The sequence below is a fragment of the Schistocerca nitens genome, chromosome 4, assembly GCF_023898315.1.
Source record: "Schistocerca nitens isolate TAMUIC-IGC-003100 chromosome 4, iqSchNite1.1, whole genome shotgun sequence".
Classification (NCBI taxonomy): domain Eukaryota; kingdom Metazoa; phylum Arthropoda; class Insecta; order Orthoptera; family Acrididae; genus Schistocerca; species Schistocerca nitens.
In genome coordinates this window covers 924,406,084-924,420,328 of record NC_064617.1, presented here as the reverse complement: position 1 = coordinate 924,420,328, position 14,245 = coordinate 924,406,084, and the positions used below count along the sequence as shown (strand labels likewise).

Genomic DNA, 14,245 nt, shown 5'->3' with positions numbered 1-14,245 from the left:
AACTTCTATTGTTTCATTTTAAAAAAGAAGTTGTTCTACTGATACAGCAGTGCAGTAACGTAATTGATGTGTGGTAATGATGTTTTAATGTTTTGAATAATGAAATCTAAAGGCCGCATGTTTTAATTTTTGCCATTGTATGGCAGCATTAGTGAATCTTTCTAACAAGCGCTTCAGTAACTGCAAGCTAAGATATTGCAGTAAAAGAAAAGCATAAATTAAATTTCAATGATTTTTCTTTTCCCATACACCAAATCTCCAAGAAATGATTGGCTCATCCTCTCGAAAATTGAGTAAGATCATCGCACCCTCAAAAGTTCTGGCGTGTGTGTGTGTGTGTGTGTGTGTGTGTGTGTGTGTGTGTGTAAAGGGAGATGTGTGGAGGGACAACGGCAAGTGTCTGTACATTTTATGTTTACATATGTATGGAATGGAGAGAGGACGGATGGAATTCAGTGTGCAATGGGAGTGGGGAATTGAAGCCCAGTGTAAGCACTTAGCCTATTCACCTTGAATAGGACCGATCCCGCCACTCAGTCCCCATACGCATGCAGGGTCGCCATCACCAGTGGACTATGCCCTCGCCCACGAGACACTGTGTGGAAGTTTACGATTTCGATGCAGGAAATCGTCACATAATTTGGTAATTAGCATCTTTCTGACTTATCCTTACTTCATTGCTTCCGTTCTTTAACAACTTCATTACAGAACAAAGGTAGGGCGTAATTAAACGGCGCATTGAGATCTACGAAACGTTAATTTTTTTGCAGCATAACGTGCTCCCATGAATATACACTGGCAGATTTCCATATTATTTTTCTAGTGCTATTTTGTGACGAGGTGCAGGTGCGCGCGTATGTTTGACGGCTCAGGATTATTTTAGTATTGTATGAGAAGACAGGACCCGTGGTCTAGGGGTAGCGTATTTGATTCATAATCAAAAACGTCTTCGGTCCCGGGTTCGATCCCCGCCACTGCCCAAATTTTGATAAATAATCAGCATTGGCGGCCGAAGACTTCCGGCATAAGAAGTCAGCCTCATTCTGCCAACGGCCTTGTCAAAGAGGGCGGAGGAGCGGATAGAGGTTCAGGGCACTCTCTTGTCCTAGGGGTGGGAAATTGCCCCTAAAGGCGGAAGAATCAGCAATGATCAACGACATGAGGATGCAGAAGGCAATGGAAACCACTGCATTAAAGACACGTAACGTGTATCCACAGGACATGTGGCCTGTAATTGAAGAAGTGTCATGATGATCTCTCCATTGGCAAAAGATTCCAGAATAGTCCCCCATTCGGATCTCCGGGAGGGGACTGCCAAGGGGGAGGTTACCATGAGAAAAAGATTGAATAATCAACGGAAGGATAACGTTCTACGAGTCGGGGCGTGGAATGTCAGAAGCTTGAACGTGGTAGGGAAACTAGAAAATCTGAAAAGGGAAATGCAAAGGCTCAATTTAGATATAGTAGGGGTCATTGAAGTGAAGTGGAAGGAAGACAAGGATTTCTGGTCAGATGAGTATCGGGTAATATCAACAGCAGCAGAAAATGGTATAACAGGTGTAGGATTCGTTATGAATAGGAAGGTAGGGCAGAGGGTGTGTTACTGTGAACAGTTCAGTGACCGAGTTGTTCTAATCAGAATCGACAGCAGACCAACACCGACAACGATAGTTCAGGTATACATGCCGACGTCGCAAGCTGAAGATGAACAGATAGAGAAAGTGTATGAGGATATTGAAAGGGTAATGCAGTATGTAAAGGGGGACGAAAATCTAATAGTCATGGGCGACTGGAATGCAGTTGTAGAGGAAGGAGTAGAAGAAAAGGTTACAGGAGAATATGGGCTTGGGAAAAGGAATGAAAGAGGAGAAAGACTAATTGAGTTCTGTAACAAGTTTCAGCTAGTAATAGCGAATACCCTGTTCAAGAATCACAAGAGGAGGAGGTATACTTGGAAAAGGCCGGGAGATATGGGAAGATTTCAATTAGATTACATCATGGTCAGACAGAGATTCCGAAATCAGATACTGGATTGTAAGGCGTACCCAGGAGCAGATATAGACTCAGATCAGAATATAGTAGTGATGAAGAGTAGGCTGAAGTTCAAGACATTAGTCAGGAAGAATCAATACGCAAAGAAGTGGGATACGGAAGTACTAAGGAATGACGAGATACGTTTGAAGTTCTCTAACGCTATAGATACAGCAATAAGGAGAGAGCAGATAGGTGGAAAGAATACATTGAAAGCCTCTATGAGGGTGAAGATTTGTCTGATGTGATAGAAGAAGAAACAGGAGTCGATTTAGAAGAGATAGGGGATCCAGTATTAGAATCGGAATTTAACAGAGCTTTGGAGGACTTACGGGCAAATAAGGCAGAAGGGATAGATAACATTCCATCAGAATTTCTAAAATCATTGGGGGAAGTGGCAACAAAACGACTATTCACGTTGGTGTGTAGAATATATGAGTCTGGCGATATACCATCTGACTTTTGGAAAAGCATCATCCACACAATTCCGAAGACGGCAAGAGCTGACAAGTGCGAGAATTATCGCACAATCAGCTTAACAGCTTATGCATCGAAGCTGCTTAGAAGAATAATATACAGAAGAATGGAAAAGATAATTGAGAATGCGCTAGGTGACGATCAGTTTGGCTTTAGGAAAAGGAAAGGGACGAGAGAGGCAATTCTGACGTTACGGCTAATAATGGAAGCAAGGCTAAAGAAAAATCAAGACACTTTCATAGGATTTGTCGACCTGGAAAAAGCGTTCGACAATATAAAATGGTGCAAGCTGTTCGAGATTCTGAAAAAAGTAGAGGTAAGCTATAGGGAGAGACGGGTCATATACAATATGTACAACAACCAAGAGGGAATAATAATAGTGGACGATCAAGAACGAAGTGCTCGTATTAAGAAGGGTGTAAGACAAGGCTGTAGCCTTTCGCCCCTACTCTTCAATCTTTACATCGAGGAAGCAATGATGGAAATAAAAGAAAGGTTCAGGAGTGGAATTAAAATACATGGTGAAAGGATATCAATGATACGATTCGCTGATGACATTGCTATCCTGAGTGACAGTGAAGAAGAATTAAATGATCTGCTGAACGGAATGAACAGTCTACTGAGTACACAGTATGGTTTGAGAGTAAATCGGAGAAAGACGAAGGTAATGAGAAAGTAGAAATGAGAACAGCGAGAAACTTAACATCAGGATTGATGGTCACGAAGTCAATGAAGTTAAGGAATTCTGCTACCTAGGCAGTAAAATAACCAATGACGGACGGAGCAAGGAGGACATCAAAAGCAGACTCGCTATGGCAAAAAAGGCATTTCTGGCCAAGAGAAGTCTACTAATATCAAATACTGGCCTTAATTTGAGGAAGAAATTTCTGAGGATGTACGTCTGGAGTACAGCATTGTATGGTAGTGAAACATGGACTGTGGGAAAACCGGAACAGAAGAGAATCGAAGCATTTGAGATGTGGTGCTATAGACGAATGTTGAAAATTAGGTGGACTGATAAGGTAAGGAATGAGGAGGTTCTACGCAGAATCGGAGAGGAAAGGAGTATGTGGAAAACACTGATAAGGAGAAGGGACAGGATGATAAGACATGAGGGAATGACTTCCATGGTACTAGATGGAGCTGTAGAGGGCAAAAACTGTAGAGGAAGACAGAGATTGGAATACGTCAAGCAAATAATTGAGGACGTAGGGTGCAAGTGCTACTCTGAGATGAAGAGGTTAGCACAGGAAAGGAATTCGTGGCGGGCCGCATCAAACCAGTCAGTAGACTGATGACCAAAAAAAAATGAGAAGAAAAACTGTACTCGATTTTGGTTGATTTCTTTTACTTGCAACTCACATAACAATACCTAAACGAAACACATACATATGTTGGTTATAATTCTAATACGACTGACACTAGTGATGCCGTCTTATGATTACTTCTAACGATCTTCGTCAGACAGACACTGCGTGCCTTCATTATTACGATGGTGGCTTGTGACGTCATTGCTGTGGCGTCAGTCAGTCCATATCCTATAATGACGGGACGTATTGTAGTTCATTTTATATTTTATGCAGTTTCAAAGGCCAGTTTCGTGCAAGGTACTCAAACGGTGGCTCCTTACTGAGCATCGGTCTGTTTTTAAGCAACCCATATTTTTAATATTTTGACTGAGCTAGCTTGACGTGAGAATACAAGGACTAAAAATATACAGAAACAATAATCATAAAATTTACAAAATAAAAATCGAATAGAACGTTGTTATTATGTATATCAAACGATAGTATTTGTTTGCGGAGTATCAATTTAGAATCTCATTTTGTCAAGGCAGTATACTGAGAAAGTTATTGATTTAATGAACTAATTACAATTAAAACTTCTTTTAGGGGAGACTAGTTATCTAACTGAGGTATTTTAACATTCTGCGTCAACTGAAATACATCAGTTACTTAAAAAGGCTGTTTCTGAAAAAGATAACAAAAAATATGTTGAGCGACGCTCTCATATTAGATTTTGTGGGATTCAGTCATGAACATCATCTCTCACGAAACCTACTGTGTCACTGCGAATAAGAGCTGATTCTGGCTTTCAATAAACGTTAGTGATGTTAGGCATAATTTCTAAACGGGAAACCAAAGTCGAAAAGTGGAACCATGTGATGAGCGCTGACAGACTAAATATGATCAATAAAATTATTGGTACAATAAAGGGGAATAATTTCAAACAATTATATTTTTAGCCGAAATTGTCTCTTACGTTCCATCAGTACCACAGTTTATGACGCGAGGATTTATGTTATGTTGTGCAAAGAACTTTGAAGCAATCGATTAGACGTCTATGAAATGCTTAAATTCGCTCTTTGTTTGATAAAAATATCGGAGAATTTGGTGGAATTATATCACGTCATCGACGGCAGTGTCTTCAGAGACGGAGCACAAATTCACCTGGCCGTTGACGTTGCCAGAATCAGTTTCGAAAGAAGCATTCTGCTGGGTTTGCGCAAGAACATACTCAAATCAGGAAGGCGGAATCGCGATTTGATAGCCAACTCTGTAGAATCCATGTCCTCTGTGTTGACTTCTGTTAATTCTCAGCTCTGGAGACCAACATCCGTACAAGAGCTCAGTAAAGGCAATGTTTATGAAAAACCATCTCGATAACTGACTACGTTTCAAATTTGGCGGATCATTTCATTTAGGTTCGTTGGTTGGTTGTAGGGGTTTATGGGACCAAATTAAGAGGTCATTAGTCCTTCATTGTCGAAACATGTCTACGGAGAACGGCGCTGCCAAGACGAAGCGTCCTACCAAATTGTATGGAAAACAGTGCGGAGATTTCCAGGACAGTGATAAAGCTGAACATTAAAGGAATTCTGTCTATTTTGCTATCATGGTGATCTTCGGTCAGAATCGATTTGGTGCCGCTCCCCACTATGGTCTATTCTATACAAGTCTCTTCATCTCTGCATGACCACTGTAGGCTACATCCATTTAAAACTGCTTGCTGTATTCGAGCTTTGGTCTTCCTCTACAATGCTTACCCCAAACTTTCATCTCTAGCCAAACAGTCGTTTCCACGACGCTTCAAGATGTTTAATACCCACCGATCCCTTCTTGGAGTCAGATTGTGCCATAAATTCCTTTTATCTCAATTCGATCCAGTATCTCCTCATTCCTCTTTAGATCCACCCATCTAGTTTTCCCCAGTCTTCTACAACGCAACATTTCGAAAGATTCTATTCTCTGCTTGCGGCGACTGTTTATCATTTACGTTTCCCTTCCGTATGAGGTTATACTCCAGACAAATACCTTAAATTTTTATTCAGTGTTAATAAATTTCCGTTAGTTATTTTACTGCCCAAATAAATATGGTCTAATTTAATTCGAGTGTATTCTGAGACCCTTCCAACGTACTTCCCCAGTTTGGTATGACCTCTCCTTACCACTTATCACGCAGGATAGTTCCGACAAATTTAAAATCCTGTGAACCTACGCGATGCCAGGTAAGGAGATCCCAGACACAGTGGCATTTAGACATCAGAATAATAGCTGTTATGCACGACCTACAATATGCCAAAGACTAAGGGGTAGCCTCTACTTTAGATCATACAAACGAACTACTACCTATACTAAATAATTTTATTATAATAATCACCAAACATAGTTGGTTCAGATTGCGTATTTGGCGATGAAGGAAAAATTAATACAAGAAAATCTTAATGAACCTATCTTCCAGCAAGATAAACACATGAAAATTTACCAAAACAGTTCTTGAACTAGCGTTATCTCAAGAGAAAAACAAATACGAACGTGACTTCAAGTACACTGAACACATGAAAATGTATCCTAGAAATATTACCCTGACATTGTTATAAAATCGCACAATTGACTGTACACAGACTACTCAATTGTAGCTGGACAATATGGTCTATCTGCCGAACGCCTTCCTCGAAATTAAGCTCCCAAAAACACATCTGCAGTACGTGACTGACACGGACACGAGGGACTGATAAAAACTACACAAATCAACTCCAATGTAAAGCAGATCTGAAGTGAACACACTCTAGTGATTCCCACACTTAGCACCTGAGCAATGCGGTATTTACCTTGTGCACACTGCGGCGATAAGGGCAGCCGTGGTCCTAAGTTTTTAGTGAGGTGGAAAAACTATGTCTTTCCCTGACTAAATGAACTGGCTGTGTCCACTCGCTGAGGCTGAGTGACGGGTACACATGGCCTTCAGATGCTCCGCAGAACTTAACTAACATAGCGTGTAGGTCGTAATCTCCAAGCCAGAGGAATTATGAGATATCAGAGCCTCGTGATTGTACACAGTTGTTCCCAAAAATAAGCGGCTTTCACTCTGTTAATACTCTGCAGAAATCAAACCTGCTTTTGGCTCGGACTTCCTTAACTCTCGTGCAGAAAGGTGTGCAGTATACTGCTGCATCCATTTTCAATAAGCTACCGCTCGAATTCAAAAATCTTAGCAGTAATCCACGCGCTTTCAAATCGAAACTGAAGAGTTTCCTCATGGGTCTCTGCTTCTATTCTGTCGAGGAGTTCCTAGAAAAATTAAGCTGATCCTTATTGTATTGTTTATTGCGTTTACTTAAACTTATGGATTGACTTTTTCGGGTTCATAAACATTTATTTTGATCTGTCATTACTTTTGTGTTGTAATTTAATGTACTGACACGTTCCATGACCTTGGAGATGTGCTCCTCAATTTGGTCCTACGGAACTTTACGTGTAAATAAAATAACAAAACGTCTCTTTCGGAGTGACGGCAGAGTTGAATGCGCTCCGGCTTGCTAGGAAGAGAGTGCCCCCTGAATTACTCACTTGTAACTGTCTATATTGTTGCAGTCTCCTTCCTCATATTGTGGGTTTGCCTCCTGCCACAACTAGTGTCGGCCAATGAGTGCTTTTACTGCAACTCTTCGTCGTTTCTTTGCCCAGTGGGGTTTCAGAAATGAGCTGGGGTATACGCTAGTTTCATCCGGTCGAATGCTCGTTTTCCCTCCTTTCATTTAGTAATAAGCTCCGCCCAATCAGGAGCGAACATCATGCGTCATCTTCCCATGTTTACCAACTTACTGGTGACTCACACTGTTTCTTTCTGTGTCTCAAAAGTGGTCTCCTGCTGCTTCCTCAGTGCTTTCTTAAGTTAAAAGGCTTTCACAGAACACTTGTGGGTCTCACGCCCAATACGTGTGTGCGTCACGTCAATTTTGGTTATGTCAAGCTGATGACGCACTTTCTGCGTTTTTAGGTTTCTGCGTAAATGGAAGGGTAGTGTTCTCCTTTGAGATCATCCAGATCGATCCCCTGCTGCTTTAAAATGTTTACGTCAGCACAGGTATGAGTCAGAAAACTCGCCCAATGGTGACTCATTGTCGTGCGGTTATCTCTGCCGAAAATTCCAGGTGCGGTCGGAGCGTCACGTCTCTAATTGATCTCTCTCGACGAGAGTTCGCTGTTTTATGGATTTCCTGAGTTGGGTTCCGCGTCGCTGTGTCCGGGTTGGCTGGGAAGCCTCGCTTACGCTTCAGTCCACTACTACAAAAATGCTACTTGTCTATTAACAAGCAAATTAGGTGGATTTTACTAGTATCGAGTTCATGTGAGCCAGATACGAATTAATTACTCTCTGCACTCTGCAAATTACTTGAATCTAAGTAAAGTATGGCTTGTGAAGTATCAAATTCATAAGCTCGATGAATGAATCGATTACTTGATATAAAAATTATGTTAGGCGGTTAAACTTATCCTGCCACCTTACATATTAATGAACAAAAGTACCTCATCAACAGATATCCTATCCGATAGGGGAGGATGTGAGATCTTGTCCCACGATAAGCGGGATCCTCGACCACAGGTCGTATGGACTGTTATCCAGTGGGCTTACACTAAATCGTTGGTGATGGAACAGCAACAGAAACTAAAGAGGACTAGACGTAGTGTTAGGGTCCTACCTGCCTGTCTCGTTGTACTGCAGGCTATGGGGATATCTGAGAAAGTTCAGTAGAGTTTTATGTACCATTGCAAAGCCAATGTTGAGACTGTACACCGCAACCCATCGTATATCCTGTTCCATTCTCACTCTCCACGTTTGCAATTCCAGACGCGGGCGGTACGTGGGAAGAAGTATTGCCAGTATCCCCCCCCCCCCAAATTTCTCTGATTTTAGCTTCCATTTTAACAGTTGCTCGTATCCTAAGCCGTTGTTATAATGTTTAAATTCCTCATGTCAAAAAAAAAAAAAGTCAATGCTTACTTCCCTCCATTAGTTTCGTAATTCAAACTGTTCACTTGCATTCATATTTTCTGCCACATATATAATTTACACCTCAAACACTTTGACACCCCGTCATCTCTTTGCTGATACTGTAATTAATTACCTTATTTGCAGTACCTTTATGTATGAGACTCCGTCAGCTTTCAGTAGGAACGCTAGTAGCGAAGTGTGGGACTCGTAAATAGTGATAAAGCCCACTGACTTCTGTCCACTTTTATTGCTATGGTGGTATTTAATATCTGAATGTTTAATAGTTTCTTGTTCCTTAATTTTCAGTCATACACTATTAGTATATGTTAAGACCAGACGAACTACGATCGTCTGTCCATAACTGTGAGTTCTTTGATTGCTGTGGGACATGGCTCGCCTTTACGATTTACAACTGTCATTGACTTCAAGCACCACTTGGTGCTCTAACTAACGAATTCTTCTCTTGAAGTAGAATGTTTAACATTTATAATAGTACATTCCCATCTGAGACTTGTATAGCACTTAAATCCTACTTGATGATATTGACTGCTTCAGCTGCGGTCACAAACTGTTCAGAGCGATTTCATGCTCGGCCCTACATTGAACTTCGTGCGAGGGCGAGAGAGGGAGCGTGTCTTCTTCAGCCTCTCCCATTTGCCGTTGCGGACTGCAGCGAGACAGCGCTTATGTCTGTGGTATCGAAGCACTTTGCCGACAGCGGTGATACCGCAATATTTGGACGGTACCACATTATGTATACTCAAGTTCTTTAAGTTCACATTGAGAAACTGTATTAAAAGCTTGTAACGGGACATTCTCCTCTAGCATTACCTTTCCTCAACAGTAGTTGCCGATACCAGTACTATTTTTCGAATTTCGACAAGGTCAATATTATTTAAGTTGCTTTTCTGAAAACTTTCATATAATTTCATACACAGTATGTTATATTTCAAGCTAAAATTTGTGAAATGGAACTATTTTATGAAATATTTTAGTTTCGATGTTATAAAATGGCTCTGAGCACTATGGGACTTAACATCTATGGTCATCAGTCCCCTAGAACTTAGAACTACTTAAACCGAACTAACCTAAGGACAGCACACAACACCCAGCCATCACGAGGCAGAGAAAATCCCTGACCCCGCCGGGAATCGAACCCGGGAACCCGGGCGTGGGAAGCGAGAACGCTACCGCACGACCACGAGATGCGGGCTTCGATGTTATAATAGGTAAGTACAGTTCTGAATGTACAGTAAATATTATTTTTTAGAAACATTTGAAATTACGAATTATTTACACACTTAAAATTTCTGTTATCAATTACGCAATCCTGTACTGTTTACTATGTTTATTTCTGGATTCATTTATGAAATAATAATCAAAATTAATAATGTAATCAAAACTAGTAGGAATTAATTTCTTAAGAAAAATTGCAAACCCTTTGGAATATTGTTATTTCCGCAGAGTAGGAGTCGTAAGCATGTCTCTGATGTGATCGGACGTATTTTTGTATTTTTATGGGAACAATGTAGTTTCGGCTTTGTTAATGTGAAAAATCAAAATGCTGTACGATATACTAAAATGTGAGAAAATATATTTATGTAAAAAAAAAATGCTGCGACAACAGTCATCAGATTTATTGAGTTCAAACCAACCGCGACGACCTCATGTGACGTTTTCAGCTTGAAGAATCAGACACCTAGACAAGAAGAACTGGAGCCAACTTACCATACCAAACAAAGTAAACTAGAAAGTTTATTGTAATCTTTGCTCCTCTTAAATCTGCATAAAAGACTTCGGTTAATAATTACTTGCACTGGACATTGTTTAATGTGGACAATAGATGGGGGGAGATAACAAGCGATCGAATACCATACCTTATGAACGTGTGCAATAGAGCTCTGAGACATAAAGAAGAACTATATATGCAACGAACATTGCTACTCTAATTGATGTCCTCCACTTGAAAACATGAGTTAATTTCAATAAGAAAGGATCCCACCTTCTGTTCTTATTCTTTGGACCTGGTACGTGAACGCTTTAATGCGAAGTGTAGGGCGAAAACGGCAACTCTCCTGCGGCGACTCAGAAGGCGGTTGACGTGACATGTGGAGACAGTCGTGAGAGAGCCGTCAGCGCACAGTAGTGGGTACACCGGGCCCTAGCGCTGCGTGGCGGACGTGACTGCGCCCAGCCCAGCCGGTGGATTAACCAGCCTGCGTTCCGTTCCGGAGCGGACGCGATGGAACGCCGATCGAAAACCGAATGCGGGCGGTCCCAACCTTTTCCTCTGCCTGTGAGCTTTCCCCTCTAATTAGCCATATTAGGAGCGACCTTGGCGTTAATGCTGGCCCGATACGAATTTATTGTCCCGTTCGGGGAAGGCGCTCCCTTTTTTCCTCTAATTAATAACCCGCCCGCTCCGTTCCTATTGGCATCCGGGGATATGGTCACAACAAAGGCCGCCCTCCTTTATATGGCCACAGTGGGACTCCCGCGTTATCTCAACTACTGCGGTACGCTGGGACGGTGTCTACCCCACTGCGCAGCCATTCCGAACGTCTGAACCAACAGTTCCACTTACAGTGCTTTTACGCTGAAATTACTTTTTTCCTTCTTCTTCCCTGGCGCATCTCTCTTACGATAGGTATCAACTGCAACCTCTCTACTTTCACGAGCCGTGTGCCACTTCCCTAACGTGTTGGTAACATCGTCAGTTTTTAGTATCATCCTCTGTTCCAAGCTCCTCCTCTATCTTCATCTCTTTCCTTCGATACAGGCAATTTCTTCATGATATACGTCCCAATCAAGGTGTTCCTCCACATTCTTATCATTTCTACTAATTTCTTTTCCCCCTCTCGTATTCTAAGAAGTACTACTGCATTCATTACTCTGCCAGTCATTCTTACTTTAGACGTTTTTTCTTCCACAACCACATGTCAAAACTATCAAATTATTCGTCCATTTTTTTTCTTTTTGATTGTCCACGATTCACTGGCATATAATGTTACATTCAAGATATAACACTTAGTGAATCCCTTCTTAGTTCTACCGGATATTTTATTGTTGTCAACAACCTTTTCATGTTTTGAAAGGCTCTTTGGTCCATAGATACTCTACTTCTTATGCCCTAAACATAGCTTCCATGTTTTGTTACCAAATTTCCACAGAACCTGAACGATTTTACTTGCTGCAAGATATTTGCCTTCAACGCTATTCTGGCAGAGCTTTCATGTTTGCTGCTTTTCATCACTTCGATATTTCATGCATTTATCCTTATTCAATAGTCTTTCCTAACTTACAATCCTCCACATTAAAGCCTCTAGTGCCGGCCGGAGTTGCCGAGAGGTTCTAGGCGCTTCAGTCTGGAACCGCGCTACCGTTACGGTCGCAGGTTCGAATCCTGCCTCGGGCATGGATGTGTGTGATGCCCTTAGGTTAGTTCTAAGTTCTAGGGGACTGATGACCTCAGTTGTTAAGTCCCATAGTACACAGAGCCATTTGAACCATAGCCTATAGTTCTTCCTTTGATTCTATCTACACTGATTCATTCACTATATTCTTTATTATTTTTATTCTTTCTTGCCCTACCGTTTTGTTTTTTACCTTTTCCTCGAGATTTATCCCTTAGTTTCTCTAAATAAATATTGAAAATTATAAACACGAATAAAATATAACGTATTTTTATGTTTTCCCCCTCTCTCCTCCACCCAAATCAATATTCAGTTATTAGTGATGTGACGTGGGGCAGAATAGGTCATAAATGTAATAGACATATTATGTGTCTGTGAGACCACCGAAACAATGAACAACCTGCAGGCTAAGTCCAGAGATCCATGGAGAAGGTGTATACCAACAAGAAAGCCAAAACTACAAAGCAATGTATGTAGCAAAGATGAAATTTTAAATAAGATGCGAGTGGAATATTGGATGCTGTAAATATGAAACGAGTAATTCATTTGCTAGATCCTGAAGACACCATAACCAGCATTTCATAAATAATGAACGAAACATGAAAATCGTAAGAACAAACAGTCAGAAGAAAAATATCCTCTTCCCCATTTTCAAAAAAAATTATGTCGGCATCCATAGCGTAGCAGTAGCTTTTGCGCTTATCACGCAGCGGGCCTGGGTTCGATTCCCAGCAGGGGACTGGGTGTTGTGCGTCCTTCATCATCATTATCATCATCATTGACCAGCAAGTCGCCGAAGTGGCGTCAACTAAAAAGGACTTTCAATACGGCGGCCGAACTACCCGTATGGGGCTTCCCGGCCAACAATGCTATACAGTCATTTCATATTTAAAAAATATTATGTATAAAATATAATTGTTTAAACAATTAACTAGTGTGAAACTTCCTGGCAGATTAAAACTGTGTGCCCGACCGAGACTCGAACTCGGGACCTTTGCCTTTCCAGGGCAAGTGCTCTACCAACTGAGCTACCGAAGCACGACTCACGCGCCGTACTCACAGCTGTACTTCTGCCAGTACCTCGTCTCCTACCTTCCAATACCTCCGCAATATCCTTTCTTTCAGGAGTGCTAGTTCTGCAAGGTTCGCAGGAGAGCTTCTGTAAAGTTTGGAAGGTAGGAGACGAGGTACTGGCAGAAGTAAAGCTGTGAGTACCGGGCGTGAGTCGTGCTTCGGTAGCTCAGTTGGTAGAGCACTTGCCCGCGAAAGGAAAAAGGTCCCGAGTTAGTGTCTCGGTCGGGCACACAGTTTTAATCTGCCAGGAAGTTTCATATCAGCGCACACTCCGCTGCAGAGTGAAAATCTCATTCTGGAAACATCCCCCAGGCTGTGGCTAAGCCATGTCTCCGCAATATCCTTTCTTTGAGGAGTGCTAGTTCTGCAAGGTTCGCAGGAGAGCTTCTGTAAAGTTTGGAAGGTAGGAGACAAGGTACTGCCAGAAGTAAAGCTGTGAGTACCGGGCGTGAGTCGTGCTTCGGTAGCTCAGTTGGTAGAGCACTTGCCCTCGAAAGGCAAAGGTCCCGAGTTCGAGTCTCGGTCGGGCACACAGTTTTAATCTGCCAGGAAGTTTCATATCAGCGCACACTCCGCTGCAGAGTGAAAATCTCATTCTGGAAACATCCCCCAGGCTGTGGCTAAGCCATGTCTCCGCAATATCCTTTCTTTCAGGAGTGCTAGTTCTGCAAGGTTCGCAGGAGAGCTTCTGTAAAATTTGGAAGGTAGGAGACGAGGTACTGGCAGAAGTAAAGCTGTGAGTACCGGGCGTGAGTCGTGCTTCGGTAGCTCAGTTGGTAGAGCACTTGCCCGCGAAAAGCAAAGGTCCCGAGTTCGAGTCTCGGTCGGGCACACAGTTTTAATCTGCCAGGAAGTTTCATATCAGCGCACACTCCGCTGCAGAGTGAAAATCTCATTCTGGAATTAACTAGTGTGGTTGTACTAGCTAGGTTGATAGGATAAAGTGTTACATATTTCGATCAACACTTTACCAC

The 14,245-nt window shown here is 41.9% G+C and overlaps 2 non-coding genes across 2 annotated transcripts; one reads left to right on the top strand and one right to left on the bottom strand.

Annotated features, from left to right (window-relative positions):
• Positions 1-13,161: 13,161 nt before the first annotated feature.
• Trnas-gga (transfer RNA serine (anticodon GGA)) lies at positions 13,162-13,236 on the bottom strand. The gene has a single exon. It is a non-coding gene; the product is annotated as a tRNA-Ser (tRNA).
• A 491-nt stretch (positions 13,237-13,727) lies between these two features.
• Positions 13,728-13,802, top strand: Trnas-cga (transfer RNA serine (anticodon CGA)). The gene has a single exon. It is a non-coding gene; the product is annotated as a tRNA-Ser (tRNA).
• The last annotated feature ends 443 nt before the right edge of the window (positions 13,803-14,245 follow it).